Genomic DNA, 18856 nt, shown 5'->3' on the forward strand with positions numbered 1-18856 from the left:
TATGGTCTCTTAGATATTGGCCTTGTGCCTGGCAAAAGCTCAATCAAAAACTCAATATCTCTATCCGGTGGCATGCCTGGCAATTCTTCTAGAAATACATCAGGGAAATCTTTCACCACTGGTACTTCCTTCTGCACAACTCTTGTTAAACAATTTACTTGAGTCCTTTTCGGCACATGCTGGGATACATACTTGATCCTTCTCCCTTGTGGCGTGGTAAGCAAAATTGACTTACTGGCACATTCAGTATTTCCTTCGTACTTTGATAACCAATCCATGCCTAATATCACATCCAATCCTTGAGATTCCAATACTATTAGGTCTGAGGAAATACGTAGTTACCAATCGTTAATGGTAACCGATCACACCATAGACTAGCCATATACTCTGCTCCAGGCGAGGTTACTAACCTGGGTGATCTAAGGGCTTGGGTTGGTAGTTTATACTTATCCACAAATCCCCTTGATATGTATGAATGCTATGCACCAGTATCAAAAAGAACGAGTGCAGTAAATGACTTAACCAAGAACTTAGCGATTACGGCATCCGGCTGCTCTTCAACCTCCTCCACATTAATGTGGTTCACCTATCCTCTATTGAACGGGTTCGGCTTCTTCCCAGAGCTTCCATTGCCATTTCCATTCTGGGATTCAGGAAATTCATTGGCATAATGTCCAGTCTTCTGGCACTTAAAGCAAGTGACTTGGTTTAGGTCTCTCTTGGCTGGGGTCGATGGGTTGGTGCGGTTCTGGCCATTGCTTCCTCCATTCCCATTACCATTCTTGGTGCCATTGTGATTGTGCAAGCTACCTTCTCCATGGGTATGCTGAAAATGTACTCCCGGTCTAGGGGTAAAACATGGCTTTTGCTGGACTCCGGAATTGTACTTCCCTTGTCCATACTTCCTCTTGTGATTTTCAATCTGCTGCTGCTTCCCTTCAATCATGAGAGCATGATCTACCAACTCCTGGTAGTTGTTGAAGGTTGCTACCATCAACTGCATGCTCAACTCATCATTCAGTCCTTCCAGAAACTTCTCCTGCTTAGCTGCATCCGTAGCAACGTCATCTGGGGCATAACATGCTAGCTTACTAAAGTCCTCCACATACTGGCCAACTGTCCGTCCTCCTTGGCGCAAGTTGCGAAACTCTTGCTTCTTCATGGCCATAGCTCTCGCTGAAACATGGGCAGTACGAAAAGCATGCTGAAACTGGTCCCACGTGATAGTGTCGACAGGGAAAGTGGTTCTGAAATTCTCCCACCATGATGTTGCGGGTCCTTGCAGCTGATGTGTGGCAAACTTCACCTTTTTCGCATCTGTGCATCCTGCTGTGGTCAACTCCCTTGCTGTCTTGCGGAGCCAATCATCTGCTACTATCGGCTCGGTGCTATTGGAAAACATGGCGGATTCAGCCTAAGAAAACGGGCTAAGTGATCAACAGGTGGTGGTGGTGGTGGGTTGTTGTTGTTGTTCCCCTGATTCTGATTCTGGACTAGGAACTGCATCAATGTGTTCTGCTGCTGGATCAACTGGGTGAGCTCCGGTGGGGAGGTAAATCCGGGGTCACGTCTCGGAGGCATCTGAGGGTTTAGAAAAGATGAGATTTAAGAATAGAGAGGGGTCTAGAGAGAAAACACTACCCATATGCACATGAGGCAAAAGCAAACAATTCACTTCATTCAATCAATCAAACAAGGGCATACAATCGATCTAACTATCGCAAAAGTGCTCGGACTACTATATTTACATGGTGGACTACTACTACTGATGGGGTGGTCTACTAGAAATATTCTTCGGTTGCAGACTCCATGATATCTGCTCCAGCTTCATCAACATAGTCATCATCGCTATCATCTAGATCCGAGTCGGTGTCGTCGATGATGATGTAGTCTTCCAGGCGAATCTCCTTGGGTTCTTCGTCTTCTTCTACTGGCGTAGGGCCTCCCATAAATATTCCAATCATCTTGATCAGATCGTCATTCTTCCCCACTAATACTTCGATTTCCTCTTCATAATCTTCACGTGTAGCCTTGAGTTCTTCCTCCAATTCCTTGATTCTTGTCCTCGCCTTCTTCAAATCTATCATATCTGTGCACATCTGGTTCTCCTGTCGTCGTATGTGCTGGTTTAACTCCTGGATAAAAGCTGCAACTGATCTATCCTTCCTGGTGTTGATCCTCTCCCAGTGCTCATCTTGGCGCCCACAAATCTGGTAGATAGTATCCTTGAGATTATTGCGGTAAACTTCTCCAATGCGTCCCATGTGTGAGCTGCCATGCTCTTTCCTAGACTCCAGGTTGGTGCATCAAAGGAAAACTCTATGGGCTCAGTGACTGGCATGAACGTCCTTCCTAGAACTTGAACTTGAATCATCCAGTGCTCTTCTTCAGGTAGAGTGGCGTTATAGGTTCCGGTGAAGCTTGGTACTCCTATGTTTAGGTATCTAGTGACTTCCTGTCACATCCCTGCTTTTAGTCATGCATTAGGGTTGGTTGAACTTGTGCATCATGTTTAAATTTCTCTTAAACTTGAAATGGGGCCTAATCAACCCCAACACCCCCTGAAAATACTAATTTCCAACAATTGGAATTTCAGTGAACCCAAAATTCCCTTCATAAAAGCCCACCATTTTTGGTCTTGACTAAAACCTCTGCCAAAAATGGTCTTGCAAATTATGGAGCCATTTTGGATTTTTTTGAACAAGCCATAAGTATTTGAATTGGGGCATCTTAAATGCTATAATATTTTAAAGTGCTCAAATAATCTTGGAAGCATTTTTAGGCAGTTGGGAATATTCCCAAATGTGTCTCCGAATATTTCCAGAGTTTTTGGAAATGAAATAGTATTTATTCTATTTCAATACACATATCAGGAAATAAATAAAAGCAAACAGAAAGAGAGAGAGAGAGAGAGAGAGAGAGAGTTAGAGGACTTACCTGTCGCCTGGCCTGGCCCAGCTCGGCCCAGCCCACTGGCTCCTGCCAGTCGTCCTCCTCCTCTCGCCAGGAGGATGAGAGGCGCGTGGCCGGCGCCCGCAGCCACACGCCGGCCACCTCCTGCTTCTGCTGACGCCCCGGGCGCACCTACGAGTGCCACACACTCCCCCTCGTTCCCCTCTCTTTCTCCCCACTCTCCCTATGCCCCTCTCCCTCCTCTGGTTCTCTCCCCATCCCCTGCCGAGCGCAGTCGTCGCCGCCGACAAGCACCACCGGGGCCACCGCCTCTCCCTCGCTTCTCTGACCGGCCCAGAGGCTCCGCCTCAACCCCCTCTTCCTTCCACCCCGAGCCACGTCACCATGGGAGCCCCACATCGCCGCCATGAGTCGTCTTCCCTGAGCACGGCCGCCGGACTCCATCGACGGATTCGCCGTCGCCAAGCCGTCTCCGAGCAAGCCGAGCCCCTCTTCGTGATTGCTGTGAGCTCCGCCACCGTTTCCCCCTCTCCCCGCGCTCGTCCGCGTCCTCTAACCACCATGGCTATTGGAGCCGAAGCTCGCTGCCGCCACCGCATGTTGCCGTCGTGGCCACAGCCACGTTGGGTCGCAACCGAGCACGCCATCATCTTCAACGCACTCGCAGGAGCCCGTAGCACCCCCGCACGCCCCTCGCCGTGCCTGCTAGCGACTAGTTCGACCTCGCCCGAACTCCGGCCGTCGCGGACGTGCTCGCCGCCGTTGTTTCCGGCCACCCCAGCTCCACCCACTGCCACCACTCGACGCGGCTCACTCCCCGCATCACGTAGATGGTCTCCGCCATCCTTTTGGTCGCCGGAGTGCAAAACCCGCGCTGCTCCGCCGCGTCTGGCCTCGTCGGCGGCTAAACGCCGGCGAGTTTGACCACTTGTTGACCATGGACTGACGCATGGGCCCAGGTTGACCTCCCCCCTGAGCCCATGACACGTGGGGCCGGCCTGCTAATTAGTTTAGGATTAGTGTTAACTAATTTTAATTAGTTTAGTCACTGACATGTGGGCCCAGGCCCCACTGACAGTTAATTAGTACTAACCTAATCCTGTTAATTAGCGGTGACACTGACAGACAGGGCCCACCAGTCAGGTTTGACTGGCCCTGGTGCCTTTGACTCGCTGACGTCATAGTGACGTAGTGCTGGCGCATTTATTCTTTTTCTCGATGTATTTTTATATAGGAAATTCGAGAAAATAGCCAAAACTTCTAAAAATCATAGAAAATCAACCATAGCTCCAAATCAAACAAATTATATATGAAAAATGATCAGAAAAATTCAATCTATCCATCTGTAATGGTTTCATGCATGACAAAACAAGTTAAACTTGCTGTTTAAGCAAAATAAGACAATGCACTAATAAGGCTATGTTAAATGAACCAACATTTGAATCTTTGATTCAAATGAGTTCATTCCTTTCTGTTTTAGCTTGCATTAGGCCAGGACACATTCATTTTGCCATGTCATAGCATGCATAATATTATTGCATATTTTCATGTGTTGATTATGTTCGGTGTATCTTTCATGGTAGGTTCTGCCTCCGAGGATAACCCCGAGTATCCGTCTGAAGGGCAGTACCCTACTACCACTACATCAGGCAAGCAACCCATTGATCATTCTGATACAAACCCATGTTCTCGCTTCTGCTCTTGTTTACTGCATTAAGACAACGTGATTCAAACTGTTGTGTGCTACGGTAGTTGAACCCTTATCCTCTGCATGACCTGGCATTGCCACAGTAACTAGATGAAACCCACTAGCATGTGTAGGAGTTGATTGAGCCATGTATGTGTTTACAACCTTGCTATACCTGCTATGCTTAGAGTTGTGTCAGGTCTGGTTCATCTGGGTGATGGGCTAGAGTGAAATGATTATGTCGGTAATGTGAGGGATGTGTTGAACATGTTTTGGTAAAGGTATCGATGAGAGGCCATGTAGGAGTACATGGTGGGTTGTTTCATTGAAGCCGTCCATAAGAACTGAAATATGACCCCGCTCGACTTACTGACCCCTCTCGTCCTCTGTCCAGGAGTTGCAATTAGTTTCTGGTGTTTGTAGGTTACGTGTTGGCGGCCGTGCGTAGTGCTGACCCTAGGGGTGGGCTATGATGCAGTAGATACGCAGTGGCACGGTGTACCGAGTCGCCCGTTTGGTGTCTCGAGAACCCTGCACACATCGTTTGTGGCTGTTGAGGACACCCCGGCCGGATCTCCTTGCGGATGGAACCTGAATAGGCAATAAACCTGGACTAGAGACTTGTGCGGTTAGTCAGGTCGTGGTCTACACCCACGTCGGTTTTCGCTTGAAGTCTCCCGAGCACATGTCGTGTGCAGACGCTCAGTAGTGGAAACATGTGTGATGAAGTACACCCCTGCAGGGTAGACGCGTCCACGGTAAAGGACTACTTGGTTGCCTATACAGTTCATAGACAAGTTAATGGATACTACTAAAAGACTCAAGATAAGTGTGAGTACCGAGGATGGCCCTCTCGTAGGTTGACGAGGGAGGATCCCCGGTGGAGTATTGTGTTGGTGAGTAGTGGACTCGTGTGCGAAAACTATTTTACTAGTGGAGTCTCGTAGGATAGCTTAGCCAAGAGTCAAAGCTGGCTTGCTGCAATAGCTCCACCACCTTCTTGAGAATGAGCATGTATAGTAGGTTCTGATGTAAGACTTGCTGAGTACCTTTGTACTCATGTTTGCTTAATTACTGTTTTCAGACGACAACACCGCCCCCTCCGACGGGTTTTATGTAGATCTCGACGTCGATGAGTGACTTGCCACCCAGGTGGTGATCATGGCCATGGAGGGCCCTATGTAGATAGACAGGCTTCGAGAAGCCTTCTTTCTTTCTAGTGTCTGTACTCAGACTATTTGCTTCCGCATGTGCTTGTATGCTTGTATGACTTGAGTGTCAGGTCATGTGACCCCTACCTTGTATGAACATGTTAAGTATGGCTCTCTGGAGCCTTTAAATAAAGTACTTGAGTTGTAGAGTTTTGTTGTGATGCCATGTTGTATGTACTCATATCGGGCATATTGTGTGTATGATTGAAATGCTTGGTATGAGTGGGATCCGACAATCTAGTTGTTTATCCTTGGCAGCCTTTCTTATGGGGAAATGTAGTCTAGTGTTCCTCGAGCCATAGTAGTCTGCTACAGCCCGGTTCACCAGAGTCCTGCTAGCCCAGCACTACTGCTCAGGACACTTGACTGGCCGGCATGTGTTTCACTTTGTTCCTATGTCTGTCCCTTCGGGGAAATGTCACGCGGTGACATTCGGAGTCCTGCCTAGCCTGCTATAGCCTGGGTTCCCCGGAGTCCTGTTAGCCCAGTGCTACAGCCCGAATTCACTCGCTGATGACCGACATGCTCGATGTGATTCATGTATGCCTGTCTCCATAGGTCTGCGCCGCTTTGGATTCACGACTAGCCATGTCGGCCCGGGTTCTCTGTCATATGGATGCTAGCGACACTATCATATACGTGAGCCAAAAGGCGCAAACGGTCCCGGGCCATGGTAAGGCGACACCCGTGGGGATACCGTGCATGAGGCCGCAATGTGATATGAGGTGTTATCGGCTAGATCGATGTGACTTGGAATCGGGGTCCTAACAGCGTTGGTATCAGAGCCGGACTGCTTGTAGGTTCGTTGAGCCAAACTGGTCGATGTCGAGTCTAGAAATGCTTTAGCTATATGTAGGGGAATTGATTGTGGGAGGGAACGTAAGGCTCTTTTTACTCCTTACCTTATGCCCTCTGATCTGAGTCATTCTCTTCTCATTCAACGTGGGTTAAGGACTAGGCTCTCTTCTTCTATCAGGTTCACATGTTACTAATCCGTAGTAGCTTATAGGATTGTTGTTACAAGCCTTAGTACAGTTTCTACTACTTTTAGTGTGTTGCCAGTTGAATCAGAACCTTTATATGATGTTGTTGAGTGGTATTGCAAACTGTTGTGGATGTCTCAAATCTTTTTCTGAGCATTTACAGCTGTTATGATGTCCAATTTTCCCTAGAAATTCTAATGCCTTTGCATTGTGGTTGTGCTTTCAGATGGCCACTCGTGCTCAAAACCAAGTGGTTCGCCTGACCCGGTGCCTCGATGTGCCCGGTCATACTGCTATGTTAGTACGGGTAATGATCGAGATGGGTTACCATTGGTATCCCGAATACACTGTCGAAGAGCAGTTTGGAGACTTCAATTAGAGCCAGTACCTCTGTACCGTCAGGATATATCCCTCTTATCCTGGAGCCACTGAGCCCCTTCACTGTTCCTATGGACTCGGGGTTACTGTTGAGATGGCTGTGCAGGATGCTGCCTATTCCATGATGACCATCATGCGAGTCCGGACTGGCCTGCTTCGGAACACCGACTTCCGTTATATGCCAGCTTCACTTTTGGGAGCGCAAGGGTATCTCCAGGCTATCTATGCTGACCCCACACATGAGGAGTCACTACTCCGCACCACTGCCGAGATGCTCGAGGATAAGGACCGCAAAAATCGGGCCTTGCATATGGAGCTTTTTAACTCTCGTGCTGATCACTGGGCCACTTTAACTCGGTTTGCACCGGCGGTACATGCAGGATACATGGATCTGAGGGATCTGTACCCTGTATGGTCTAGATTGCCAGATTGTATGGAGTGGCGCGATGTAGGAGGCATCACCCCTCCTCGTGGTCCCTGTCTGCCACCACCTGTGGGACCAAGGCCACATCCGAGTCCCTATGGTCCGCAGGTTCCATAGGACCGTCTGTTCCCAGATGATCATGTTCCACTTCCAGGTTTTGGTGGCGACTTCTATGAGTATTACTACGGAGCCGTTTGAGCTAGTAGTAGTTTCACTAGTATTGTAGTAGTTGTATCTCCACTGTCCTGCGTGACTTGTGGAATATGACTTAGGAGTAATCAATTCCGGAGGTGTAGACAAATAATGTATAGGAGCTTGGAATGCCTCCAATGAGATGTAACGTCTTTCATCATAGTTGTACTGTAGCCTGGGCTTGTACTAAACTATGTATGGTGCGTATGACCAATGGTATATATATGGAAGTTTCTATATTACCATGTCGTGCAATGAACATCTTAGCATTCCATGTTATCCATTACATTCTGCACTTCCTTGCTAAGTTTGTGCCATCCTTATCTAAACCGTTGTCTTGTTTTCTCCTAGGATGGTCAACACCCGCAGCAACCCTGCTGCCCCGGAGCAGGGGGAAGCCAGTGCAGCTAGGGGTGAAAATCTGCCTCACCCGCCTTCTCTGGCCGAAGTGATGCTGGAGGTGGAAAGAAACAAGCGTGAGACTAACCGCCTGCTAGAGCGGATTGAGGAGAACACTGCACGCCATCAGCGAAATGACTTGGTGTCAATCAATGACTTTATCAAGCTGTACCCACCAAAGATTAACCATTCCGTCGAGCCCCTCGACGCGGATGACTGGCTTCGCAACATCACCCACAAGCTACGTTCTGCCAACGTAGCCGAAGCCGATAAGGTTACTTATGCTGCCTATCACCTCGAAGGCCCTGCTAGCCTTTGGTGGGAAAACTTTGAAGCTATGCGCCCGGTCGGCCAAATCACTACTTGGGCTGAATTCAGTGAGGCTTTCCGTGAGCATCACATCTCGGAAGGTCTCTTAGATCGCAAGAGGGAAGAGTTCTGCAATTTCACCCAAGGAAGACTGACTGTGGATGCATATAGTCATGAATTTGGGAATCTGGCACGATATGCTCCTGAAGAGGTATCCACCAACGCTAAGAAGCAGGCAAGGTTCCGCAAGGGACTTAGCCCTGAGCTTCGCCGCGATCTTCATCTGCACGAGTGCATCTCCTTTCAGAAGTTGGTCAATAAAGCCATCAGTGCTGAGACAGGCCAGTCTGACTATGGCGCTTCACGCAAGCACTCTCGTGATTTTAGCTCTTCATTCGGCTCTGGATCTCAGAGGCGCTGGGTGTGGATTCCCAGCACGGCACTGCCACCCAGGTTCATTCCTAGGCCATCCTTTGAGGCGCCTCGTCCCAACCAGCAGTTTGCACCGCCCAAGCCCTATGGTGGCCCTGCTGCTAATGCTGCTCCACGCCCCAATGTTGTGACATGTTTCAAGTGTGGAGAGCCGGGTCACTATAGTCGAGAGTGTCCCTAGAACAACAACCCCAATCAGTCTGGAAAGTCCGTTGGCCGTGGTAAGCCAGCGGGAAAGACATTCTACGCCAAGCCGGTCACCACTTCACGTGGCCATGTCAACTATGTTTTAGCCGAGGAGGCTCGTGAGGATCCTAACGTCGTCCTTGGTACGCTCCTTGTTAATTGCCATCCGGCATCTGTTCTTTTCGATACTGGAGCATCTCATTCAGTCATATCCGAGAACTATGCTTGATTGCATAACACGACATTCTGTGACATGCCCACTTCCATGGTAATCCAAACTCCGGGTTCCAAATGGCAAACTTCTAGAGTAAGCCATGGGAACAAAATTCTTGTCGATAGACTTGTCTTTCTTGCATCTTTAATAGCTCTCAAGTCCTTGGATATTAACATCATCTTGGGTATGGACTGGATGTCAGCTCATTATGCTAAGATTGATTGTGCCACTAGAACTGTTCAACTTACTCACCCATCGGGCAAGACAGTCAATGTCTTAACTCGAGTGGCCAAGCGCCAGCTTTACTCCCTAAATGCCAACCCCCTTCCAGACCTTGAAGATATTTTGGTAGTCCGGGACTTTCTGGATGTCTTTCCAGAAGAACTGCCAGGTGTTCCACCTGATAGGGATGTCGAGTTTGTGATAGACCTTGTTCCAGGAACCATTCCAATTTCTAGGAGACCCTATAAGATGGCACCCTTAGAACTAGCCGAGCTTAAGAACCAACTCGATGAGTCCTTGAAAAAGGGTTTCATCCATCCTAGTTCCTCTCCTTGGGCTTGCCCCATCCTCTTTGTCAAGAAGAAGGATGGAACGGATTGGATGGCTGTAGATTACCGACCTATCAACTTGGTCACCATCAAGAACAAGTATCCGCTTCCCAGGATCAATGATCTGTATGACCAGCTCGCTGGATCCTCAGTCTTTTCCAAGATGGGTTTGAGGTTGGGCTACCATCAAATCAAAATCAGAAACGGGGACATTCCCAAAACGGCCTTTGTTACTCGTTATGGCCAATACGAGTACACCATTATGTCTTTCGGTTTAACCAATGCCCCAGCCACCTTCTCACGGTTAATGAACTCGGTCTTCATGGAGTATTTGGATAAATTCATCGTAGTTTACCTCGATGACATACTCATCTACTCCAAGAATGAAGAGGAACATGTCGAACATCTAAGGCTGGTATTGAGGAAACTTCGAGAGCATCGCCTTTATGCCAAATTCTCCAAGTGTGAATTTTGGTTGCCAGAAGTGACCTATCTAGGCCATGTAATCTCTGGTAAGGGTATTGCTGTCAATCCCGAGCGAGTTCAAGCCGTCCTTGATTGGACTCCACCTAAGACAGTCAAGCAAGTTCGGAGCTTCCTTGGCTTAGCGAGCTATTGCCGCCGCTTTGTCGAGAATTTCTCCAAGGTTGCTAAACCCCAAACTGAACTCCTCAAGAAAGATAAAAAGTTCGAGTGGACCCCACCGTGCGAGTTCAGCTTTCAGGAACTGAAAAGACGCCTGACATCTGCTCCCGTACTGGTACCACCAGATTTCTCCGAGGACTTTATTATCTATTGCGACGCCTCGCGACAAGGACTAGGTTGCATACTCATGCAAGATCGTCAGGTAATTCCCTATGCTTCACGGCAATTACACCCACATGAGGAAGAGCTTGCAGCTGTAGTCCATCCACTTAAAACTTGGCAACAATACCTCCTCGGTAATCGTTGCGAGATCTTCACCGATCACCAAAGTTTGAAATATATCCTCACCCAACCAGATTTGAATCTCAGGCAAAGATGTCTGGTCGAGTTGATCTCGGACTACGACTTAGGAATAACTTACACTCCGGGCAAAGCCAATGTCATGGCTGATGCACTAAGTCGTAAGTCCTATTGTAACAACCTGATGTTACAACAAAGTTAACCACTTCTCCATGAGGAATTTCGTAAGCTTAATCTTCACATTGTTCCTCGAGGATTTCTATCCACCCTGGTGGCGAAGCCTAACCTTACGAATCAAATCATAGCTGCCCAGAAGCATGATAAGGGCATATTCCGGATTAAGGAAAACATTGCTAGCGGAGTTGCTAAATGTTTTTCCATGGATGAGCGAGGTGTTTTCTTCTTTGAGAACCGCTTGGTGGTTCCCAAGAAACAACATCTACGCCAGTTGATTCTTAAGGAAGCTCATGAATCCCCTCTCACCATTCATCCCGGTAGTACTAAAATGTATCAAGCCCTACGCCAGAGGTTTTGGTGGACTAGGATGAAGAGAGAAATTGCTCAATACATTGCTAGTTGCGACGTCTGTCATCATGTTAAAGCAGAGCACCAACGGCCTGCTGGCACCCTTCAACCTTTGGCTATTCCTGAGTGGAAATGGGATAAAATCAGTATGGATTTCATTACCGGGTTTCCCAGGACCAAGAGAGGGAATAATACCATCTTCGTCGTGATCGACCGTCTTTCCAAAGTAGCCCATTTCCTACCTGTTCGTGAGAGTATCACCGCTAGCCAGCTATCTGAATTATACATCTCCCGAATAGTGTCGCTTCATGGTGTCCCATTGGAAATTAACTCAGACCGTGGGAGTCTCTTCACCTCTCAATTTTGGGAAATTTTCCAAAATTCTATGGGAACTCGTCTCTCTTTTAGCACCGCCTTCCATCCTCAATCAAGTGGTCAAGTAGAGCGAGTAAATCAAATTCTGGAAGATATGCTCCGAACTTCTGTCATCTCATTCGGGATGGGTTGGGAGAAATGCCTTCCATTCGCAGAGTTTGCTTATAACAATAGTTATCAAGCCATCTTGGGAAAAGCTCCTTTCGAAGTTCTCAATGGACGAAAATGTCGAACGCCTCTTAACTGGTCAGAAACCGGGGAAAGACAACTCTTTGGCCCGGATATGATTCAGGAAGCAGAAGAGCAGGTTCGCGTTATTCGTGAGAAATTGAAAATAGCCCAATCTCGTCAAAAGAGCCAATATGATCGTAAGCATAAGCTCATGACTTATGAAATCGGCGAGAAGGCTTACCTTCAGGTTACTCCGTTAAAGGGAACCCATCGTTTCGGTATCAAAGGCAAATTGGCTCCTCGTTACATTGGACCCTTTCGCATTCTTGCCAAACGAGGAGAAGTTGCCTACCAATTGGAACTACCTTCGCATCTTTCCAAAGTTCATGATGTCTTCCACGTTTCTCAACTCAGGCGTTGCTTCGCGGATCCTATCCATGGAGTGGACCACGAAATGCTTGATCTACAAGATAACCTCTCATATCGGGAATATCCCGTTCGTATCCTTGATCAAGCCGAGCGTACCACTCGACGCCATAATATCAAGTTCCTCAAGGTTCAATGGTCACACCATTCCGAGAAAGAAGCCACTTGGGAAAGGGAGGATCATCTTCGACTCGAGTACCCCACCTTCTTCCCGGAGGATCCTAAATCTCGGGACGAGATTCTTTTGAGTGGGGGTTAGTTGTCACATCCCTGCTTTTAGTCATGCATTAGGGATGGTTGAACTTGTGCATCATGTTTAAATTTCTCTTAAACTTGAAATGGGGCCTAATCAACCCCAACACCCCCCTGAAAATGCTAATTTCCAACAAATAGAATTTCAATGAACCCAAAATGCTCTTCATAAAAGCCCACCATTTTTGGTCTTGACTAAAACCTCTGCCAAAAATGGTCTTGCAAATTATGGAGCCATTCTGGATTTTTTTTGAACAAGCCATAAGTATTTGAATTTGGGCATTTTAAATGCTATAAATATTTTAAAGTGCTCAAATAATCTTGGAAGCATTTTTAGGCAGTTGGGAATATTCCCAAATGTGTCTCTGAATATTTCCAGAGTTTTTGGAAATGAAATAGTATTTATTCTATTTCAATACACATATCAAGAAATAAATAAAAGCAAACAGAAAGAGAGAGAGAGAGTTAGAGGACTTACCTGTCGCCTGGCCTGGCCCAGCTCGGCCCAGCCCACTGGCTCCTGCCAGTTGTCCTCCTCTCGCCAGGAGGACGAGAGGCGCGTGGCCGGCGCCCGCGGCCACACGCCGGCCACCTCCTGCTTCTGCCGACGCCCCAGGCACGCCTACGAGTGCCACGCACTCCCCCTCGTTCCCCTCTCTTTCTCCCCACTCTCCCCGTGCCCCTCTCCCTCCTCTGGTTCTCTCCCCATCCCCTGCCGAGCGCAGCCGTCGCTGCCGACAAGCACCACTGCGGCCACCACCTCTCCCTCGCTTCTCTGACCGACCCAGAGGCTCCGCCCCGACCCCCTCTTCCTTCCACCCCGAGCCACGCCACCGCGGGAGCCCCACATCGCCGCCACAAGTCGTCTTTTGCGAGCATGGCTGCCGGACTCCATCGATGGATTCGCCGTCGCCAACCCGTCTCCGAGCAAGCCGAGCCCCTCTTCGTGATCGCTGTGAGCTCCGCCACCGTTTCCCCCTCCCCCCGCGCTCGTCCGCGTCCTCTAACCACCATGGCCATCGGAGCCGAAGCTCGCCGCCTCCACCGCACATCGCCATCGTGGCCACAACCACGTTGGGTCGCAACCGAGCACGCCATCGTCTTCAACGCACTCACAGGAGCCCGTAGCACCCCCGCACGCCCCTCGCCGTACCTGCTAGCGACTAGTTCGACCTTGCCCGAACTCCGGCCGCCGCGGACGTGCTCGCCGCCGTCGTTTCCGGCCACCCCAGCTCCACCCACTGGCACCACTCGACGCGGCTCACTCCCTGCATCACGTAGATGGTCTCCGCCGTCCTTTTGGTCACCGGAGTGCTAAACCCGCGCTGCTCCGTCGCGTCTGGCCTCGCCGGCGGCCAAACGCCGGTGAGTTTGACCACTTTTTGACCGTGGACTGACACGTGGGCCCAGGTTGACCTCCCCCCTGAGCCTATGACAGGTGGGGCTGGCCTGCTAATTAGTTTAGGATTAGTGTTAACTAATTTTAATTAGTTTAGTCACTGACATGTGGGCCCAGGCCCCACTGATAGTTAATTAGTACTAACTTAATCCTGTTAATTAGGGGTGACACTGACAGACAGGGCCCACCATTCAGGTTTGACTGGCGCTGACGCCTTTGACTCGCTGACATCATAGTGACGTAGTGCTGACGCATTTATTCTTTTTCTGGATTTATTTTTATATAGGAAATTCCAGAAAATAGCCAAAATTTCTAAAAATCATAGAAAATCAACCATAGCTCCAAATCAAACAAATTATATATGAAAAATAATCAGAAAAATTCAATCTATCCATCTGTAATGGTTTAATGCATGACAAAACAAGTTAACCTTGCTGTTTAAGCAAAATAAGATAATGCACTAATAAGGCTATGGTAAATGAACTAACATTTGAATCTTTGATTCAAATGAGTTCATTCCTTTCTGTTTTAGCTTGCATTAGGCCAGGACACATTCATTTTGCCATGTCATAGCATGCATCATATTGTTGCATATTGTCATGTGTTGATTATGTTCGGTGCGTCTTTCGTGGTAGGTTCTGCCTCCGAGGATAACCCTGAGTATCCGTCTGAAGGGCAGTACCCTACTACCACTACATCAGGCAAGCAACCCATTGATCATTCCGATATAAACCCATGTTCTCGCTTCTGCTCTTGTTTACTGCATTAAGGCAACGCGATTCAAACTGATGTGTGCTACGGTAGTTGAACCCTTATCCACTGCATGACCTGTCATTGCCATAGTAACTAGATGAAACCCACTAGCATGTGTAGGAGTTGATTGAACCATGTATGTGTTTACTACCTTGCTATGCCTGCTATGCTTAGAGTTGTGTCAGGTCTGGTTCATCTGGGTGATGGGCTAGAGTGAAATGATTATGTCAGTAATGTGAGGGATGTGTTGAACATGTTTTGGTAAAGGTATCGATGAGAGGCCATGTAGGAGTACATGGTGGGTTGTTGCATTGAGGCCGTCCATAAGAACTGAGATCTGTATGCGTGATTTAAGATTCAGCTACTACCACACATTGGGCCCTGAAATATGACCCCGCTCGACTTACTGACCCCGCTCGACTTACTGACCCCTCTCGTCCTCTGTCCAGGAGTTGCAATTAGTTTCTGGTGTTTGTAGGTTATGTGTTGGTGGCCGTGCGTAGCGCTGACCCTAGGGGTGGGCTATGATGCGGTAGATACACCATGGCACGGTGTACCGAGTCGCCCGTTTGGTGTCTCAAGAACCCTGCACACATCGTTTGGTGCCGTTGAGGACTCCCCGGCTGGATCTCCTTGCGGATGGAACCTGAATAGGCAATAAACCTAGACTAGAGACTTGTGCAGTTAGTCAGGTCGTGATCTACACCCACGTCGGTTTTCGCTTGAAGTCTCCCGAGCACATGTCGTGTGCAGACACTAAGTGGTGGAAACATGTGTGATGAAGTACACCCCTGCAGGGTATAAAACTATTCGAATAGCCGCGTCCATGGTAAAGGACTACTTGGTTGCCTATACAGTTCATAGACAAGTTAATGGATACTACTAAAAGACTCAAGATAAGTGTGAGTACCGAGGATGGCCCTCTCGTAGGTTGACGAGGGAGGATCCCCGGTGGAGTATTGTGTTGGTGAGTAGTGGACTCGTGTGCGAAAACTATTTTACTAGTGGAGTGTCGTAGGATAGCTTAGCCAAGAGTCAAAGCTGGCTTGCTGCAATAGCTCCACCACCTTCTTGAGAATGAGCATGTATAGTAGGTTCTGATGTAAGACTTGCTGAGTACATTTGTACTCATGTTTGCTTAATTACTGTTTTCAGACGACAACACCGCCCCCTCCGACGGGTTTTATGTAGATCTCGACATCGATGAGTGACTTGCCACCCAGGTGTTGATCATGTCCATGGAGGGCCCTATGTAGATAGACAGGCTTCGAGAAGCCTTCTTTCTTTCTAGTGTCTGTACTCAGACTATTTGCTTCCGCATGTGCTTGTATGCTTGTATGACTTGAGTGTCGGGTCATGTGACCCCTACCTGTATGAACATGTTATGTATGGCTCTCTATGGCCTTTAAATAATGTACTTGAGTTGTAGAGTTTTGTTGTGATGCCATGTTGTATGTACTCATATCGGGCATATTGTGTGTATGATTGAAATGCTTGGTATGAGTGGGATCCGACAATCTAGTTGTTTAACCTTGGCAGCCTTTCTTATGGGGAAATATAGTCTAGTTTTCCTCGAGCCATAGTAGTCCGCTACAGCCCGGTTCATCGGAGTCCTGCTAGCCCAGCACTACTGCTCAGGACACTTGACTGGCCAGCATGTGTTTCACTTCGTTCCTATGTCTGTCCCTTCGGGGAAATGTCACACGGTGACATCCAGAGTCCTGCCTAGCCTGCTACAGCCCGGGTTCCCCGGAGTCCTGTTAGCCCGGTGCTACAGCCTGGATTCACTCGCTGATGACCGACATGCTCAATGTGATTCATGTATGCCTGTCTCCATAAGTCTGCGCCGCTTTGGATTCATGACTAGCCTTGTCGGCCCGGGTTCTCTGTCATATGGATGCTAGTGACACTATCATATACGTGAACCAAAAGGCGCAAACGGTCCTGGGCCATGGTAAGGCGACACCCGTGGGGATATCGTGCGTGAGGCCGCAATGTGATATGAGGTGTTACCTGCTAGATCGATGTGACTTGGAATCAGGGTCCTGACACTTCCTTCAAGTGACGTCCAAAGGGTGTATCTTCATCCGGTTGTGTGAACTTGTTCGTTGCATCCGCCATCCTAAATGAGTAGAAAAGATGAGAAGTCAGAGTGAGAAGAGTGAGTAGTGATCGAGGTCTTTAGCTTAGTGGTCGTGTCCTACAGTCAGCGTGTGCTCTGATACCATCTTGTAGCGACCAGATTTCAAACGGTCCAATCTCTGTGCTCAGGTGTCATCCCTAGATCAGTAATGCTGACACCACACAATACTTGAAGAATTTATAACAGAGTAGCAATCACACACTTATTACATCGAGTGTCTCAAAAGAGAGCTTATTACAATAAATATGTCTTAAGGCCATCTAATAACGATAACATCGGAAGGCTTGGAAGATACGTGAGTCCATCAACTCCAACGGCATCACTAAGTATAGAACTATGACCTAAAGGCACCTTAGTCATCGTCTGAAAAGTCTGCAACATTAACGTTGCAGCCCGAAACGGGTCAGCACATGAAATATGCTGGCATTGTAACACATAGAGGGTAATGGAAGATATGGACTATACTACATGCTTATTTGGCTGGTGGAAAGCTCTATGGTTACAGTTTTTGCGTAAAGCCAATTTTTCCCTACTGCAAAGGAATAAATTTTATTTAACTATCATGGTAGTTGTTAAGCATTGAGAATGGTTGACAGCATTCTCAATCCCAATTAAGCATTATCATTAAACAAAACCCGACAAATTAATTTTAGAGTAACATGATGAGATTCACATGATAATCCAGGTACTAGATACTCAAGTTGTCCATAACCGGGGACACGGCTAACCATGATTAGTTTATACACTCTGCAGAGGTTTGTGCACTTTTCCCCACAAGACTCGATCTCCTCCGTTGGATTTCTCGCACTACATGGTGTTTGAGAAATGGATGACCGAGACATAGTCTTTCAGAAGCGCTAGCACCTTACGAACAGGTAGACCGTACCAACCTACATCCCCTACATCTGCTAGTCTACCACTATAAGAGTTCGCACGACTTAGTCAACTATGCTAGAGCCCATAGTAGCTTGTGGCTGCACACTGAAGTTTCTAGCATGAATAATCTCATGATCCCTTTAAGCTTGGGTGGCGGTCCAAAAGAAAATAGGCAATCGCTGGAATACCCAGGTGCCTCAATCCACCCAGATGTGTATTTAAGTTGCCACCTTAGATAAACCATTAATTTAACAATCTCACATCTCTCATGGATACACTCACCCAATCCACATCAACTAGCATAGCATGGCATAATAAGCAACGTAGAAGTAACTCCCAAAGGTTTGATAATAGAAGGTAATAGGTACTACCTCAACTACTTCCCAAACCCACAATTTAATTAGATCCTAATCATGCAATGTGTGAGGATTGATCTAATGCAATAAAACTGGGTAATAGGAAGTATGATCAAAGTGTTACTTGCCTTGCTGATGATCCGCAAAACCTAGCGATTCGAAGTAGCAAGCGGCGCACTCCGGGTACTCTATCGCAAACAAACAAGTATACAATAAGTACTCAACTAATGCACAGGTAAAACTCACATAAGAGATATAACCAGAAAGTGCAACTTAAGAACTCCGGTTGGCAAAAAGAATCAAATCGAACAAAGCAACGAAAGACAAATGGCAAAAGAAACAAGCTTCGTTTACTATTCTGGATCTAGGGCAATTTTTACAGTGGCAACAACTTGTTTGAGTTGGTTAAACGGAAAGAGGGTTTCGAGACAAACTCCAGGCGCTTGAATCGCCTAATTCCGATAAACGATCGAAAAGTTATACTAGAACGAAAAACGGATCAGGAATCGCGATCAGAAAAATCGTGGATTAAATCCGATAAAAAGAAAAATGACGAACAGATTAACGAACGAACGTTCGTTAACTGGATCTAATCGAAGAACGCGTTCGTTAAAACGAACGAACGGGTGAATGCTCGCTAAATAAATAAACCGGAAAAACCGATCTATTTAAAAAAATGAAACTAAAAAAACCGAACAAACCGACGGACAACCAATCAGTTTTAAAAAAACCGGCGACACGAGGTCTTCCTACGGC

The sequence above is a fragment of the Triticum dicoccoides genome, chromosome 4A, assembly GCF_002162155.2.
Source record: "Triticum dicoccoides isolate Atlit2015 ecotype Zavitan chromosome 4A, WEW_v2.0, whole genome shotgun sequence".
Classification (NCBI taxonomy): Eukaryota; Viridiplantae; Streptophyta; class Magnoliopsida; order Poales; family Poaceae; genus Triticum; species Triticum dicoccoides.